The following is an 18,756-nucleotide window of genomic DNA, read 5'->3' as shown; positions in this document are numbered from 1 at the left end:
TTTGCTTGCATTTGCATTTCACACATTCTGCATATGAATGCTGCCTCTGCCGACGACGTCACCGCGCTGCCGACGCCGCTGACTAAGCGTTGACTGAGACACAGATAGTCTGTCGGCTTTTTGATAAAAAAAAAAGAGATGCATCCACTTTGCACAGATGCTTACTTGAAAATTGGCACATAGAATGCATTTGGCATACTTTCTCATACATTTCACATATTTTTTATATTTTTCACCGTATTTTGTATATTTAATCCACAATTGAAATAATTTACGGACGAGCTGTGGCGAAAAGCAAACCAAATATCTGTGGGATAACGTCGCGACTGAGAGCGACAATAGTGAGAAAACAAAATCGCGCTCGGTACGTTACAAGTGGAATTGAAACATGAGAGCCGTTTCGTGCCATGGCACGAGTGTGAGAGGCAATGAATGGACCGATGCCGAAGTCGACGCCAGCGTTGACGTCGACTGCGGCAACGGCAAAGGCGACGCGTTTTCACAGTGGTTGATAATTACATATTTTTTGTTGTTTTTTCTTTTGCTAAAAAGAAAATGCATAATTTTATGAATTAATCATTTTAATGAGCATACGTTTAGCAAACCACAGTGCCACAATAAAGGTGGAGCGCATTTTTGCCCATCTTGCCTCAATAAAAGTTACTGCGCTTTCTGCTGTCACGCATCACAACCGACAGATGTCTCCTCTGCTTATCATTCACAAAGCAAGCGGCGGAGGATGAAGAGAGTGTGTATTTGCTTGTATGTGTATGTGCTTAAACTAACAAATTGTAAGACGCGAGCCAGAGTAATTATTGTACGCATATAGCAAATAATATTGCAAAGCAAATACTTCGTTCTTCGCCTGTTTCTTTTGTTTCTGCTGTTTTGTGTCTTTTCTTATACTTCGGTTAAAGTTTTATGACGGCAACCGTTGGCACAGTTGGACCTTTGCTCGGGTCAAAGCGTCGTCAACGGCAACGGCAGCAAAAAAGGTTGTATTTGTATTTGTATTGGGATGTGTGTATGTGAACCAGTCTGTTCGCGTGTATGTGTGAGGGTGTGAGCAGAGCAAGCGCGCGCCAACAACAATATGATTCGAGCATTTATCGTGGACGCTGTCACCGTCGACAACGTCAACCGCGACGCCGGCGTCGACGCGCTGCCAATGAAAAGGTGCGCGGAGCGTGCGTATGGGCATGGGGGAGGTAACATCCAAAGCGACGGCGGCTTGTTTTTTTTTTTCATTTCATTTTATTCTTTTTTTTTTTTTTGCAAACTTGACGTGTATGTATTTTTTTTTTTTTTTTTTTGACCATAGCAAATGACTGACGATGCCTGCTGACTCTCTCGACTCCACTGAGTGAGTGACTGACTAGCCGTCCGACTGTCTGACCGGCCGACCGACCCACGACCATCTCTGCTGCCCTGCTGTCGTTTCAATATTTGTGACTGACAGTACAAATGCGAAATTCTTTTTATTGTGCTCCGACGACGACGCCGCTGCTGGCGTCACTGCCCGTCGATACTCATTCTGTTCCCTCTCGCACTTCCCTCCCTTTCCCATTTACCGTTTACTTTGCTAACTCACACGAGTTTTTCTTGTGCTGTTGTTGTTGTTGTTGTTTCTTTTTGTGCTCTTGATTATCTCTAGCTCAATTGGCAGCCGTCAGTCGCTTTTTAAGCGTGTGTATGTGTGTGTGTTTGTGTGTGCAAGTGAGTGAATATGTATGTATGTATGTATGTGTGCTTTTTGTGTATCTTTGCCAAATGCCGCCGCTGCTTTTGTACATTTTATACATGTATACATACATACAACAAAACAGCAGCAACAAGAACAATATCGTCGCCGCAGCTGCCTTCTATAATAATTTTGTTGATTTCCTATTAAATATGCTGATACAATATTCGCTTCCATGCAAATATCTTGCCCCCATTAAACCTCAATCGAATTAAACGAATTTTCCACACATCGAAACCTTAACAAGAATTCGAAGTTTGTTGTGTTTGCATAAACGAAGTTATTTAATTAAATTGTTTGTTTTTATTTGCGTATGAATGCAAATTGTGGGTTAACGTCATAGAAGACTTAATGTTCCTGGAATGAAACAATTTGAGTGCAACATGCATACGTAACATGCACATACACGTATATATGTATGTATGTATGTGTGTATGTAAGGCAGGAGAGCTTTGAGTGGGTATGAGTGTATAAATGGTGACTATATGTATGAGTGTGTGCGGGTCGCTTTGATTATTGGCTGCTCTCGTCCCTTTTGGCGCGTTTCAATTCCAACCGTGGCGCTTTCGGCACACATGCACACATGCCTAAATACACACATTTTTATTTATTTATGTTCACTTGTCCGCGCATTCGCTGATCATCTTTGACTCGACATACAGTCAAACACGCTCCCACGAATACACACATATCTACACCTACGTATGTATGTATATACCCATGTTCGTATGTATGCATTTGTAATTTTGCTGGCATTCTTGGGGCGGGGATTTAGATTTAGGAACACGTCGTTGTTGTTCTTGCTGCCGCCGCCACCGCCGTCACTGCTGCTGCTGTTGCTGTTGCCTACCATGCGTCGCGTCACGCCTTCATTTGATTGTTGGCGGCTTTATAACGCTCCGACAATTTTCAGTTCACTTTGACTTTGCCTTTTCTCATTACTCACGTCGACTCTTGCTGAGAGCGACTGGAGTAGAGAGGGCTTATACCTCTTGTTCGCATGCTTGTTGGTTGCTGTGGCTGTTGCTGCTGCTGCTGCTGCTGCCGCTTCTTCTTCTTGTTCTTCTTCTCCTTCGGTGCGAGGTTATTGACTCAGCAAGCAACGAGCAACAGACAGAGACGCACAGAGTATAAGAGAACTTGCCATCGCCGTCACCGTCGTCGCGATCTTCATTTGTTCACTCGTTTGGTCTTCTGTCTTATGCCCCATTTCTGCACCGTTTGTATCCAGACTGCAACTGCGACGGTGACGGCGACGACGATGGCGACTGCAGCAACAAGTACACCACAGCAATAACATCAAACAGCTTTGCCCTCTTTCAATTTCTATGTGCCATTTCCCCCGTCCCATTCCTCTCTCGCTTCGCTCTCACTCTCGCGCTAGACATTTCAAATTTGTTCCACATTTGATTAGAGCAATAAACAAATTAAATTCATTTATCACCTTCACAATTTCTTAAGTACATTAAAATATGTATGTACATTTAATTTGTTAGTTGAAATTCAAAGAATTTGGCATTAAGCTTGCTGCATTTATGACAACAGTGAAATGCGGCCGAACCAACAGAACAGCATATTCGACATTTTATTTTTTTTGTCATATATGTATGCATATTATTGTTTATGTGTATGTACATATATGTATATTTGTATGTATCACATTACAAATCGATGTTAAAACAGTGAAATAGGTCTAGCGTAAACTGACAGCATTTTTAACTTGTTTATTGATACAAACATATATTAACATATTTTATTTATTAAATTAGATTTCAAGGTAAACCTAAAAATTATTAATTAATATTGTGTTGTTTCATTCTTCTTTAGTTATATTTACTGTACTCTAACGGGCGCTAATTCTGCTGCGACTTTCGTGCTGCACACAAACAAAGTGTGTGAAGCGAGCGACGGGGCGGGTATGGAACGCAGAGGAGCAGCAAACAGAACCGGAATAAAATAAAATGGATTTCAGTACAGCTGGAATGCCCAGCGAGTAAGTGGAACGTGAAAGGGGTCGGAGGTGGAGATGGAGGTGGAAGTGGAAGTAGAAGTGAAGGTGGAGGGCAGGCGAAGGCAGCGGCGTGGGCGGGGGTGCAGAAGATGTTGGCTCGTCCACTTGTTTTTTGGTGTTGTACACATTATTATCAAGGATATCGCTAACCAGCCGATGGTTGAGGGCGTTGGGGGTGTTGGGTCTGTCGGCTGTGCGCGCTCAAGGAAATTGTGTAAAAAAAGGCCACACACAGACACACACACACATGTGGATGTATGTATACATATATATATATATATACATACTGACACCCACACACAGGCACTTGCACAAACATACATAAAATGTAAACTCTGAACCGAAACGGGATGGTTGAGCCGAGCTAAGGCTAGGTGGAACAGCAGAAGGGGGAGAGGCAGAGCAAGAAGTTGAGGGCATGCGGCATACGGGGCAGCTCAGCCGGGACAATGGGTCGGGTCAGAGACAGAGTCAGACCAAGTCCCAGCCAGAGCCATGGGCTGTCGCACAGTTTGGCGTGGCTTGGCTTGGCCTGGCTAAAAGCGAGCGAGCGCACACAGGAAACGAGCGCGCAAGGACACACGTTGCGTGGGTGGCAGAACAACGAATGGGAGGCGAACGGAGTGGGTGGCGTGAGTGAGCGGCCAAAGCAAAGGAGTGGAAGTTGGCAGTAACGAACCCAAGCCGAACGAAGGCGCACGGGCAAAACTAAAATTGAAAATGGCAACGACGCCAGCGCCGAAAGGGGAAAAGGCAACGGTAAAGGCAAAAGCAAAAGCAAAAGCAACGGTGACAGTGACAGCAGCGACGCTGGCAGCGCTTGTAATAACAATAACAACAAAAACAACAGCAAACAAATGAATTTATGCAGCCAGCAGCAGCTTGCAGTTGTTGCTGCGGCTGTTGTTGCTGTAGTTGGGTATTTATGTAACGGTGAAATAGTTGTTGTATTTGTGGTAGTTGTTTTTGTTACTGCTGCTGCTGCTGCTGCTGCTACGACTGCTACTGCAGCCAGGAGGTGGAATGCATGGGAAAGACAGGCGAAGTGGAACGGGCACCCGCGCACACGACCTGATAAATTAGAGTGAGAGAGGAAGATGACAGAGAGAGCGAGAGAGAGCAAGCGAACGTACACACAGATGAACAGACGGCAGGCAGCAGAGGCAAACACAAATGGAAAAGAGAATGAGCAATGCAGCAGGCAGCGTCGGCCAGAGAGCGGAATGGTGGAATAGGGGAATGGCGGGAAGGCATTGACGTATTTGCCATTTGCAACAGACCAAAGCCGCTGTTGCCTTCGCTGTCGCCTGCCGATGCCGATGCCACTGCTGCTGCTGCTGCTGCTGCTGCTGCTGCTCCTGCCCACTCAAAACTCAAAGCGGGCTTCGGGATAGAGCAGAGACGTCGCACGCAGTGCAAGTAGCACAGCAGCACAGCCAGCCAGCCAGGCAGGCAGGCAGCATCTGTCCCAGCTCTGACAGCAGTTGGAGCAAGTGCACAAATACAAACATAAACATACACACATACATATATTTATGCACATACATACATACAAATGCATGGCATGCTATGACATGGCTGCAGAGGATGCCTGTGAAATAGACGCAGCTAGGGGTTAGGATGTGTGCTTGTGTGTGTGTGTGTGTGTCCATGTGTTTGTTAGTATGTGTGTTGGGTGGCTTTGCGGCTACATAGAATTCACCCAAATGTGCTCAGTGCCTGGCTGCCCTCTGTCATTGTAGTTATCCAGCAACAACATTGATAAGAGAGAAGACGATAGAGAGAGTGAGAGCAGGCAACGGAACTGCGGAACTGCGGAACTGGGAACTGAGAACTGGTAACTGTGCAGTGGGAACTCAGAATTGACGCTTTCGCATCGAACATGTTGCATTTTAGATTATCTCACAGATTGGCTAATCGCAATTAACCAATTTTGGTAGCGCCTGGGGCCAGACATCAATCAGACATCAGAACACAGCCGCATCAAACAGATTGACATCAATCATGGCCACAGATAGTCGAGAAGTGTTCAAGTGTGGTAAGATCCCACAGATTGGGTCAGCTCAGTTCTGCGAAATGTTAAATGTCAGACGCTTTATGCCATGATTAATGATAACAACTGTACCAGAATGGCCAGACAGACAGATAAACAGAGAGAAAAGGGCAGTAGAAACCTGTGCCCTCTCCCTCCCATTCGATATCCCTTTCATCTTTCCCATACTGTTTCGTTTCTTGTCTGTGCGAGTGGAAAAGCTTTTAAATGATGCGGTGATTTCATTAGGCAACAAATACAATTAAAATGCTTGTTGCACGTAATCTAATATGTAATATGTATTGCGCACAGCGACAGACAAACAGAAAGCGACAAAGACAAAGAGAGAGCGAGAGAGAGAGAGAGATAAAGCAACTCTGCTATTTAATTAAATCTTAAATCGGATTATTCAACAAAAGGATAAAACACAATACGCCACGAGCAACAAAAGCAAGAAGAAGCAGTAGCAGCAGCGGAATATATTTATAGCCCACATTTAAATGCATAAACTCCCATAAAAGTCTCAAATAACTGTTTCGAAACACATTAAAATAAACATATGTACATTTCTATTGAGGGACAACATTTTTGCTATACAATTAAGACTGATCTGACTGAATATCTGGCTACAAATGCATATATACTATATATACTATACTATTTTTTTTCTATATTATCACATATTGTTTTTCTTTCGATCTCTCCATCTCTCTCACTTTTACTTTGTCTCTTATTTATCTTTACATTCTCTCTTTCTCTCTCACTGTCTTTTCCCGAAACATTGTCTTTTTGCCTTATCTCCCCATCTTCCTCCCAATCTCAATCCTTCTATCTCTCCATTCTTCACTCACTCTCCATCTGCTTTTTCCTCTATCTCCCCATCTCCATCTCACTAGCTATGTTTTTCTATGTCACCTTCTCTGTCTATTTCTCTCTTTCTCTTCCTTCTTCCTTCTTTAATTGTACTCACCACAACAATCCTTGATTCGTCTTTATGTTGTCCTCCAGTTGGGATGTCTCATAGCTCTTCCACTTGTTGTTGTTGTCGTTGATGATTATGTTGTTGATGTTGATGTTTTGTTGTAATCCAAATTTTCATATTTAAATAATTAATAGTGTTGTCGTTCTTCTTCTTCTCGTTGTTGTTTCGTTATTTCAGTGTTATTATTTTTGCTCACTCATTCACTTTGAAATGATTTCATTTTGAATATTTGTCGGCTCTTTGGCCCTGTTAACACACACACACGCACGCACCAGCACTGATACACTCACAGAGATACCGCACACACACGATCGATTGTTGTTCACAGTAATTGTAATAAATGATTAGTGGAATTTAAGAGGCTAAAAAGAGAAGAAGAGAGAAAATGGGAATACCCATGAGGTCAGATGAATTAGATTGAGCTTTTAAGCTGTAGTTAAAAATAAATTTCAAATCTTTTCTTTTCTTTTCTTTTTTATCATCATAATTATTCATTCGGCTGATGAAACTATATGTCATATGTCTATGATTATGATTTGATTGATTATCATCTACAGTTGCGGTCATATACACTCATGATGAAAATAATAGATACACCAAATTTTTTTTTAGAAATTCTGTCATAACTAATTAATTTTTGATATTTTTGAAAAAAATTTGATGGTAACTTTAAGGAAACCATCTGGCAATATGATGTATGCAAAAAATTTTTTTGTATTTTCCCGTAAATTTTTTATAGTCACAATTCATTGAAAAGAGCTTGCTGAAAATAATAGGTACACTCGATCTCTTCAGTCTGGAAAAAAATTTTAACCAAAGAAAAACGTCTTCTATTGTTATAAAATATTAAGTAGTCTTCATAGAGATGTTATAAGTAAAAAAAAAAAAAAATCAATATCATATGTAGATGGGTCGGAATATTCATTGTTCTAGTGAGGAACGCAGAATTACTAAAAATCTTATAAGGAGTGGCAAATCTTTGCGGGAAATCGCCAAACTGATGAACAGATCTCTTAATTTTGCTATAAGGGTGCAAAATAAAAAAGAAACACGTGGACGTTCATCAAAAACCACAGCAGAACTGGACAGATGCATTATAAGAATTGCAGAATCTGACCCTTTCAAATCTTCAAGGGTCAATGCATCCGAAATAGATAATATTATTGATGCCTGTTCAATTGGGGGATGACTACATATGGTTAAGCTACCAGGTCGTATCGAAAAATTGGTTCTTTAATACGCATCAAAAAATTTGATGATGGTGCAAAACTTTTGCTAAAGACCACATCGCCTGGGAGGGATCTGAAAGTAAAAAAAAGTGGCGTAATATCCTATTTATCGACGGAACCAAAATTCGCCTATATAGAAATGATTATTCTAGACATGTAAGAATCCCTAAAGGAAAAAAATTGGATCCTCGCTAAACAAAAAAAATAGTGAAGCATGGCGGTGGAAACATTATGGTGTGGAGATGCTTCTCTTGGTATGGAGTATATCCGATTTTTCTAATATCTGGCATTATGAAAACAGCTGACTACAGGGATATTATCGAAAATATAAAAATAACATATGCTGAGAAAAACATGCCCCTGCGGTGGGATTTTCAACACGATAACGGCCCGAAACACTCGTCTAAAAAGAGTAAAAACTTGGTTTTATGTTAATAAAGTGGAAACTCTCGCTTGATCCAGTCATTCTCTTGATCTGAATCGAATCGAAAACTCGTGGAGTGAATTGAAAAAGCAAATGGTAAAGAAAAAATGTGATAACAAACGCCAGTTATAGGATTGCATCCAAGAAACTTGGAGAGAGATCCCGATTGGGACCTGCCAAACTTGAATTAGGAGTATGTCCAAGCGGATAGAAATATTTATTAAAAATCAAAAAGGATATATAGGATATTAATCCAACAATATAATAGCAAAAGATTTTTAATGATTTGAAGATCAAAAATTTAAATACAACTTTTCAAAGTAAAGTGTACCTATTATTTCAGTCAAGCACAAAAGCTGCACTTTTGATTTTTTGTTTGTAAGTTTTGAAAAAATTAATTTTTTTTTTCCAAATTTACTTATTTTCTTTTATAAATACCTAAAACAGAAACGTGCATTAAAATTTTAATGTTTAGGTCAGTAGAAAAAATGTTTTGCTAAACTAAACTCAATTTTAAGAAGTGTACCTATTATTTTCATCATGAGTGTAAATAGTAGCAGTGCAATACACCATAAGCCAAATAAAACCAAAACAGTTCCCGATATTACGACTTTCGAGAGATTCTGGATTCTGGATATAAGAAGTGGGTAAAGTTACATATAATTAATATCTGCCAAAGGGTATTCTAGGCCTATCAGTGAGAAATCTTTTAGTTGTGCAGATTAAGGCAATATTTGTATAGTTAACGCTTGACACTTCAAATTAAAGAACCGTACAGAGACACACACATACATCCATATGCACATATACCTTTGTAAATACAAATACACGTGCGCTTATTTGTATTTATTTTGTAGTTAACTCATTGAACTCAAAGTAAATGCGAAAATTTCCATTAACTAAAGAACGCTTAAATGTACAAAAGAGAGAGATAGAGAGGGAGGGCAGCAGAAATCAAAAGCCAATATACTCTTTTCGCACCATAAACGAGCAGCACAACCGCCAGCTCGTCCATTCCCAATTAAATGAAATGCAATTCAACTTATGGAATGAATGAGAAGCGAAACGGACGATGAGCCGAACGGAAGAAGAAGACGCGAGAGACGGCAATCAGACAGCGAGTGGGCAATTAACGGTTTGTGTTCTAATTCTCGGCATAAAGCAACTAAATCGCAATCAAGCCATGGCAAAAGTAAATACAGCAAAAACGGAAAGCACCTTTGCCGCGCCGCACCAACTGATAACAAACTAACCTAACCTAACTATCCACATTCATAAATATCGTATATATATAAATATACATATGTGTGTGTGGGTAACTAACGATAAGCCCCGCCACAATGCTCGTTATGAAAACATTAATATATAATCCATTAATAAGTCATTATTGATGTGACCTGCTATGTACAGTGTATCATAGCTATACAATATTTTTGGCTACGGCAAGTTTATTAAATAGATATAAGAATTTTTTAAATAGATATAAGACTATAAGAACTTAAACTTATATTCGTTTCCAAAGAAAAAAGTTGCTGCAGTACGAAGACATTATTGATACCATTATACATAGACAAACATGTTTGTACATATACATACATACATACATGTATGAATGTTTAATATTTCTATTACCATTTTATATTTACATATGTACATATATCTGTTTTGGATTTGAAAGTAATTATCAAGCCATACAAAAAACGCTCTCTTCTATTTATAATTTAGCGGTGACTCGACATAAGCTTGTTCATTCCATTGGAAGCTGGAAATACTAAACTGAATGGCGATCAAATGTCTGCTGAGTTGCTTTTGGTTGTTGTTGCTGTTTTTAGTGGAAAGAGGCGCAGCAAATGTGCAAAATTTACTCAGAGCTGCGTGAATGATTCGAATTCAATGCAGATGCAACAGAAGTATGGCTGTGTGTGTCGAAACGAAGTGGATATTGGCAGTTGTGTATGTGTGTGTGCGTGTTGCGAGGGTGACTGGCGTGAAGTGCGGCATGGAAACGTGGAGAAAAAAAAAAAAAAGGGCCCAAAGCAAATAAATGACTAAAATTAAACAAGAAAACAAAATCATGATGAATGCCTCAAAAATGTGAGTTCAATTTGAAGGGATGATGATGGTGATAATGCGAAGCTGAGTGTGCAATGGACAGAGCGAGAAGTGTGAGCGAGATAGCGTGCGCAAAAGGTAAAGCGAATGAAAGTATAGGCCGCCACTGGAACTGCAACAACAGCACGAAATGACGAATTCACAAAAACAAACACACACACATACAAACGCGCGCTCACACACACACATGGAACGACGGTAACGACCACAATAAAACCAACGAAATAAATTAAACAATATGAAAAAGAAACACTGCACAGCGGCGTACACCCAAAACGAGCTGGAATTGAGCTGGGCGAAGGGGAACGAAAGGCAAACGGCAAGGGGGAGAGGCAAGCAATCAGCGAGGAACGAGACAAAACCGCCACCAACGGCAGCAGCAGCAGCAGCCGCGCAGAGGCAACGACAACAACGACGACGACGACGGCGGCATCACAAAACTTGAACGACAAAATGACAAACGGACAGACAGACAAAACACAGACGGCAACTTTTTATGTACAAACAGTGCGAAAGACAGAAAGACCGACAGTCCACCAACCAGACTGACGGAAAAAACAAACGGACAACAGAAAATCCAACTAAATATCGAAATCACAAATCCGCAACTGAGCTGCGTTATAGCAAAAACAAAAACGCTACAACACGAAGAAGAAGAAGTGAACGAATGGGTGAACTGAAAGGCGCTGAGCCAAATTGAGTTGGGCTGAATGGAATGAGTTATGGAACAAAGTAAACTTAACTCGCCGATAAGTCGTCAAAAAAGACATGTAAGACATGTAAATCGGTCAGTTAGCTAAGCCAACAAAATGCAGTTGGATGCCCAAGCGAATGCAAATAGAGACTTATAATAAAATCCACGCACTTTTCTATTATTTATGTACATACATATGTATCTGTGTGTGCACACGTATGTACATACATACATATGTATGTACAGTATGTATTTATATTTGTGTACAGCATAAATACTGCTCGATTTGCACAGTGAAGCAAGGCGATCGTCGTAAGGAGAAGGGAGACAAGCAGCCAAGGGGCGTTCCGTAGCACAAAACAAAAAGCGCAAAGCATATCCAAGCTAACAGCAGCAACGACAACGGTGAACATCTATAGCCACAGCGACTGCGACTACGGCAGCGACGTTAGCAGCGCTGCGGGTCGTGTCATGCACACATTTGGTATACACACACACTTATATATGAATAATACACATACATACAGGCCGGGCTGGGCAAGCAAGCAGCGCCAACAATAACAAAAGCAGCTAGCCAAGCAGCAAGAAGAAGAATAAGAACAACAATAATAACAACCACGACAGCGAGACATAAAATAAATGAGCGACGCTGCCGCGCAAACATGTCTCCAATAATGTAGTTGTTGTTGTTGTTTTTGTTGTCGGCTGGTCTGCTGCTCGTTCGGCCATTCGTTCATTGCGCCGCTGCTTCAATTTCGTTTTTCTTAACGTTTCTTCGCCGTAATTATTGATACATGAAAAAATAAAAATACTGAAAACGCCGACGCCGAGGTTGACGCAATAAATCCAATTGGAGTTGCAATAGCTAGACGTACGTGTGCATGTATATATGTGTGTATACACATTTACTCATGTACATATGTATGCAATTAGCTAATTATTGCATTGGTCAGTAACTTGTTTAAGCACTGTGGAGCAACAAGAACAAGCCCAGCCGTAAGGCACCGGACTTTGTTCTCTGCGTTTGTTTTGCACATTCTGTGTAGTCAATAAAATTTATGATTAGCTTTTGTGTGATTTGTCATTTGAACAAGTATTTGATGTGCTCTCTATTGGAATTTTACAGTTAATGGTAACAGTTAAGCAGCAAAGCGCAAACGAACGCTAACCGCGAAGCTAGGCGCTGACTGTGACAGCGACTGAGAGACTGCGGCGACACATTGCTCGCGTTTTTATTGATTTGACAATTTTGTTTTGTGTGTATAACGTGCAGCAGCAGCGGCGGCGGCTTTAGATAACTGCAAATTGAACGTACACATATGTATGTATGAACGTACATATTTATATACAGCTGTATGCACATGTGTCTGTATGTATAAAAATAGCAAATAGCGAACAGCATCTCGCAACTGTGAATAATTTTAAATCCTTTTTGGTTGCGTCTTTGAAGGAGCAGAGGCAGAGTAAAAGAGAGGGCATAGAGTTCACACACAACTGACAAAAGAATATACGGTGGCCAGGGTGCACACACACATGCACAGAAGAGCGGCACAGACGCGTACACACACACACACACACACACACATGCAGCCTCGTCGAGGCAGACAGAACTTGCTGCTCTGCCTCTGCCTCTGCTTCGGCCTCTGTCACTGCTTTTGCCATGGGCTCTGCTCTGCTCTGCTCTACTCGCTTGGTTGAGTTCTCGCGCTGGCTTCTCCTCTGGCTGCTTTGGCTTTGGCCCAAACGATTTGGTTAGGTTTGGTTTGGTTTGGCATTTGTGTATCTGTATCTGTTTCTGTGTCTGTGTTTGTATCTGTATCTGTCGCACTTCCTGCGACCGCCAGCGTCAACGTCTTTTGGCCAATACATTGTTGTTGCGTTTCGTATCTTTTCGATTTTTATTTTATTTGATTTTTTGCTTTCAGCTTTTTTGCACTAATAAATAAATATTGATATACACATGTGAGTGCAGAGCTCAACTGTATGTATTTCTACGTTTGTTGTTGCTGCTGCTAACACTTTTGTTCATCTATTTGATTCTCCCACTCACTCACACACACACGCATAAATTCACATACGTTTAATTTATTTTTGGGGCGCACAGGAAATTTTTTCGTAATTCTTCTTAGCTTTGCCGCCCGCTTTTGGTTTTGGTTTCGGTTTAGCTTCAGCTTTAGCGCCGTCTGCTGTTGCCGTTCTGTTGCTTGTGCGACCGACGAGTTACCGAACTAAACTAACGAAACGACACCATCCAATCCAAGCCGAAGCCAAGTGCGAAGCGAGGCGATGGCGATGGCAACGGGCACTGGCACTGGCAGTGGCAGCGACATCGACGCCGGCAGCAGAGCGCTGATGGAAGCAGCAACAGCAACAACAACAACAACACTTGCCAATGGCTTTCGGTTGGGGTGGTGTGGGGTGCCAAGTGCGGGATAGAGAGGGGGAGCAAAATAACGACGACGACGTCGACGACTGCGACGACGATTATATGAGAAAATTTATTCAGCATTTAACGAACGTGTTTGTTGTTGTTGATGTTGTAGTTGTTGCTGCTGCTGTTTGAAATTGTGGGCGCAGCGCAGCGACAGACGGACGGACGGTTGGACAGACGAAGAAGGTGTCAGAGCCTGGCGGTTGTCAGGGGCCAAAGTGGAAGCCCGGCAAGTAGACAAGCAGTCACTCCGAAGAGCCATTTGTATTGTTTCAATTTCTTTTTACATTTAAATATATATTTTGGAATTGCTGCTGCTGCTGCTGCCCCTGCCGCTGCTGCTGGCGTTGCGGTTGCGACGCAGCTGCAGAGGCAGAGACAACGGCAGCAGCGACGCCGTCGCTCATTCAAGTGCTGGTAATTAAAATTGCTACAATAACTAAATCAAATGAGCGTCGGAGAGCAGCTGCGTGAGTGAGTAAGTGCGTGCCTGTGTTTGTGTGCGTGCATGTGGAAAAGGAACAAGTGAGAAATTAAGCAAAATGCATGGAGACGCAGCAAAGCAACAAAAACTACAGCACGCCAGGCGCGTGGAAGTGAGCAAGCAAATTTTGCAATGTTGCGGCTTGTACTTGCTTGTAGTCGTCATGAGTGTGTGAGTGTGAGTGAGAGCGGGCGTATAAGTGTGAGTCTGTTGGAGAGAGAGTGTAGCGTAATATAAATGAAGCTGGGTAAAGGTGTTCGGTTGTCAGTTTGACTGTCTTTCTGTTGCTGCTGCTGCTCTTCGCCGCCATCGCCATGTTGCTTTTGTTGTTGTTGTTGACGTTGTTACTGATTCTCCTGCCGCTGCCGCTGCCAAAAGTTTTGCAGCGGATATGCGTATTGCTGGCGCTGCTGCTGCTTTGGCTGCTGGCGCTGTTGGTGCGGAAACAGCGATGCAAATTGTTGAATAATGTCAAGTAAAATTGCGCGCATGATAAATGGAAATGGAAAATGGACGAATTGTGAAAGCTGGCAGCAAGATGCACCTACATATACAACTACATGTATGTACACACACATACATATATACATACATATGTGCATATGTACATACATATATATTTACATGCACAAGCACAAGCATAAGACTTTTCAATGCAATGCAATGTATTGCAGTTGACATAACAGTGCCATTCGGGGGCGTGGCATGCCATGGCTGACAGTGTGTACATTGAGGGAGGCATTCAAATACGATGTGTCTGTTTATATGTATGCATGTGTGTGCATGAGCAATAAAATACCCTTACTCATACTATTCAAGCACTGAGGTATATGCGTTTGCTTTTATATTTATTTATGTATATTATAGAACGTTTATATTTTTACACTTGTGCATGCATTCTGCGACAATGTTGTAATATTCCCCAAAAAAGGGCATATCCAACAACAACATTTACTACAATAACAAATAAAAGCAATCGCGCGCTGCAGATGATTGCGCAGTCAGCGTCAGCGGCTGCAGCTAATGGAGCACTTTTGTTGCAATCATCGTCGTCGTCGTTGCTTTTGTAGTTGTAGTTGTAGCTGTGGCCAGTGGGCAGTGGGCAGTCCGAGCAGAAACAAAAGTCAGCTAAAATCTAAATAAAATGTGTACACAGGCGCGCACACATCCATATTCAAGTATAGCACATACACACACACGCATGCACACAGGCACAGTTATGCGCAAATATAACTAAAAGAATAAACAAAATCAAGCAAGTCGACGATTTAATACTCTCACAGACATCGCATATGAAATGCATTTGGAGTGACCAAACTAAATATGAATAAATATTCATTTTTAAACTTATAAATTGAAAGATTAACATATATATATATATATATATATATATATATTTTTTTTTTTTAAATTCTTATATTTATTACTAATTAAATAGAATGCAAAATTTCATAAGAGAATTAACAATATTGTAGTTTCGTAATTTCAATAACAATTCGCAACGACTGAAACTAAAAAGTGTATCAAGCGCAGAATGTTTTGGTGGACCTGAGTAAGAGAAATGAAATGTAAAGGGCAACAAGAAGAAGGACGACAACACGATGGAAACGCATAGTGCAATAGCAGTTAAGGGCAGAAGCGGGAGGGGCAGGCACAAAGGCAGTGCCTGATGTCGAACATAGTTGGTTGGTTGGGTTGACTGGTTCGTTGGCGGGGGAGTGAAGTGCGAAGAGCTGCAGCAGAGGAAGTCGGGGCAAAGTTGTAGCTGCAACAGCAACAGCAACGGCAACGGCAGCAACAACTACAATGGCAGCGAGCTAAAGGCGAGCGTGCCAACTACAACAACAAGGATTACAATTCAAACTTGCTCGTCAGCCAGAGTTGCCGGCCTGCATGCCTGCCTGCCTGCCTGCCTGGCTGGCTGCCATTGCCGCGAGGCAATGAGACAGAAGGCATGGAGAATGAGAGGGAGAGACAGTGCGAAGAGTGCAGAGAGTTAGAGAGCGAGAGGAGCCGTGCCATGCCGTGTCGAGTCGTGCCGTGCAGAAGGTGGCATTGGCAACAGCAACAGCAACATCAACAGCAGCAACTACAACAACACGGGCTAAGTTTTGCTCTTCCTCTCTCCACTGTCCGATGCAGCAGCAGCACTAAAGAAGAAGAAGATGAATACACATGCATAAAAACTGTGCGGAAGAAAAAATTTATAAGTACGTGCGTGTCTTACTGCATGAGTATGTATATGTGTTTGTGTGTGCATGTGTATAAGAGCATAAGAGTGTGCGTCTGCCTATGTGTATGTGCGAGCATATACCCTGCTGCCCGCGCTGTCGACGTTTTTGTGGTCGCTTTGAAATGAAAAGGAACTGCGGCTACTCCCGCTGCCGCCGTCGCTGCCATTGCCACTGCCGCAGCCGCCGCCACCGCCGTCGTCGCCGTCGCCGTCGCCCGCGACTCTACACAAAATAAATGAGAGCGAAGCGCGGCCAAAAAGCAGCGCCCAAAGCAAAGCCGAGCGAAACACAGCGCAAAGCCAACAAAACGAGCGACGTTTTTTTCCTCCTCCTTCTTCTTGTTCTTTGCTTTTGTTAATTTTCATCAGTTGAGCAAATGAGTGCAACAGCGCCCAAAAAGGGAAGAGCGAGAAAGAGAGCGAAGACTGAAGCGCACAGAAATATAACCAGCCAAAGGCAAACGAGCAACCGCAGGCGAATTCAACTCAACTCAAACTTCAACTAATTGGCTGAGAAATGATTACTCAACACCAAAAACAATGCGCAGACGGGACATTATTTAAATCAAATTACATTCAATGATAATTTGATAAATTGATGAAGAGCTTTTATCAATGAGTCAGTCTAATTTAGCAAAGCAAGAAGAAAAGCTTTTAGAATTCAAATATTCTAATTAAATTCGACGTAGTAGTTCATTTTCGAATAGTGAACCCTAACGGTGATTGATATTTATTAGTTCCTGCACTTTTATCAATGAGTTAGTCCAATGTAGCAATGAAACAAGTAAAGCTGCAGAAGTCAATCAACAAATAAGAATAAAGAGTATTAAATTTTTGATGAATTTATTAACGGTATGAGCTATTTCGTTAATATGGTGGTTAAAGAGTATGTTATCACTTCGTATCAGTTAGTCATTGTGTTATCTCAACAACAAATTGGTCCGTTCCCATGAAATTTAGATACGTGCTGACTTTACGGTATCTTCAAATGAAATACTTCCGTCTAATGCAATCGAACCTGCTCTTTTAGTCAAAACAAATATGTTTTTGTATCGTATTCAAAATGAGAATTTCTGTTGAAATACGAAGTATATCAATATTTGCGATATATCGCATATTAAATAAAAGCTCATTAAAACTAGCTGGAGGAGGTTTCAAGGTGGGGGAGTTACCCAAAACAAACATTTGACACACTAGTTTTTGTGTTTAGTTAAGTGAATGATTTATTGACTGACTTAGTGATTTACATATGTATATGCACATTACTGTTATATGTGATTAGTTCGGTTTGATATGCTAATTATGGATGAATATTTAAATGTCAGTTTCATTATGATTATTAAAAAGATTAATTCATTTCTATTAACTTGATTGTTCCCAGGAAATCTTATATTTAAATTGGTAATTGAGGGATTGAGATTGGAGGGAATATATAAATGATTATATTGCACTAAATAGACAAAAATTAAATTAAATAATTGTTTTATTACCCACTTTTTGTGACATCATTTGTATTACATTTAAATTCGATTGAAATTTTTGCTATAGAATTTGTTTTGTGAAGCTCGTAGCACATGAATTTCCGCTGACAGGACTCACGATGCAACTGCAACGGAGTTCCGTAAATGAAGCGTGAGCTGTACTAATTGTTATGCGAGTCCTGCTGCCAACTGACATCTGTGACGCACACTCGCTATGGCTGCAACTGCACGACAGTTGATGCAGCGTGCACTAATTAATTATTGATAATGCGCTGGCTGCTGGCTGCTTGATGCTTCATCTGCCTCTGCTGTGACAGTGGGGGCCAGCCACGCCTCCCAGCATCTGCACCCCCGCACAAGCGGGTCCCGGGCAAGTTTTGCAAATTACAAGAATTTCCGCATTCAGGGCACAGAAATAGATACAAAATGCGAATGTGTGTGCGTGTGTGTGTGTGTGCTTATTCGTTCTTCTGCATCGTGTGTGTGTATCTAATGCAACTACAAATGTGGCAAGGGGATGGCGGCACAGTTGAGTGCTTCACATGGTGACAAACGTCGTTGTCGTCCTCGCAGTCGTCTTTGTATAATTTCCACAATAGCCAAGAAAATGCTCCACGCTGCGCAGATACAAGATGTAAGATGCACACACACATACATACAGCAAAGTTTACAGAGCAGAGCAGAGCTGGAGCTGCAAGTAGAGGGGCTGCTGCTGGGTAGACAAACCATCGTTGCATGCAAACACAAGCTACATCTACAGTATTCCCCACTTATGTGGATACACGTCGTCATAGCCACATGTGCGAGTCGTTTAATTCGTGGGATAACGGCCGTCAAGGCGAAGTCGTCCTCGCAGTCGCAGTTACATTTGCTATAAGCAGCATTCAATCCACCCACCCACC

The 18,756-nt window shown here is 41.7% G+C and overlaps 1 protein-coding gene across 11 annotated transcripts in view; it reads right to left on the bottom strand.

The window, feature by feature from the left end:
* The window catches only part of tou (bromodomain adjacent to zinc finger domain 2B toutatis), a 42,506-nt gene that overhangs the window by 18,931 nt on the left and 4,819 nt on the right, over window positions 1-18,756 (bottom strand). For 7 of the 11 annotated variants that reach the window (XM_089262054.1, XM_030382170.2, XM_089262060.1 and 4 more), the window contains exon 2: window positions 6,755-7,128. The exons of 1 other annotated variant lie outside the window; for it this stretch is intronic. The gene's annotated coding sequence lies outside the window, so the exon portion shown is untranslated. Of the gene's footprint in view, window positions 1-165; window positions 348-6,754; window positions 7,129-13,303; window positions 13,473-18,756 lie in introns of those variants that run through there. 3 more of the 11 variants (XM_089262056.1, XM_089262055.1, XM_089262057.1) reach the window with 3 other exon arrangements.

The sequence above is a fragment of the Drosophila navojoa genome, chromosome 5 (genome assembly GCF_054131105.1).
Source record: "Drosophila navojoa isolate 15081-1374.11 chromosome 5, UAZ_NAV_1.0, whole genome shotgun sequence".
In the NCBI taxonomy this organism is placed as follows: Eukaryota; Metazoa; Arthropoda; class Insecta; order Diptera; family Drosophilidae; genus Drosophila; species Drosophila navojoa.
This window is presented reverse-complemented; position numbering and strand designations above follow the sequence as displayed.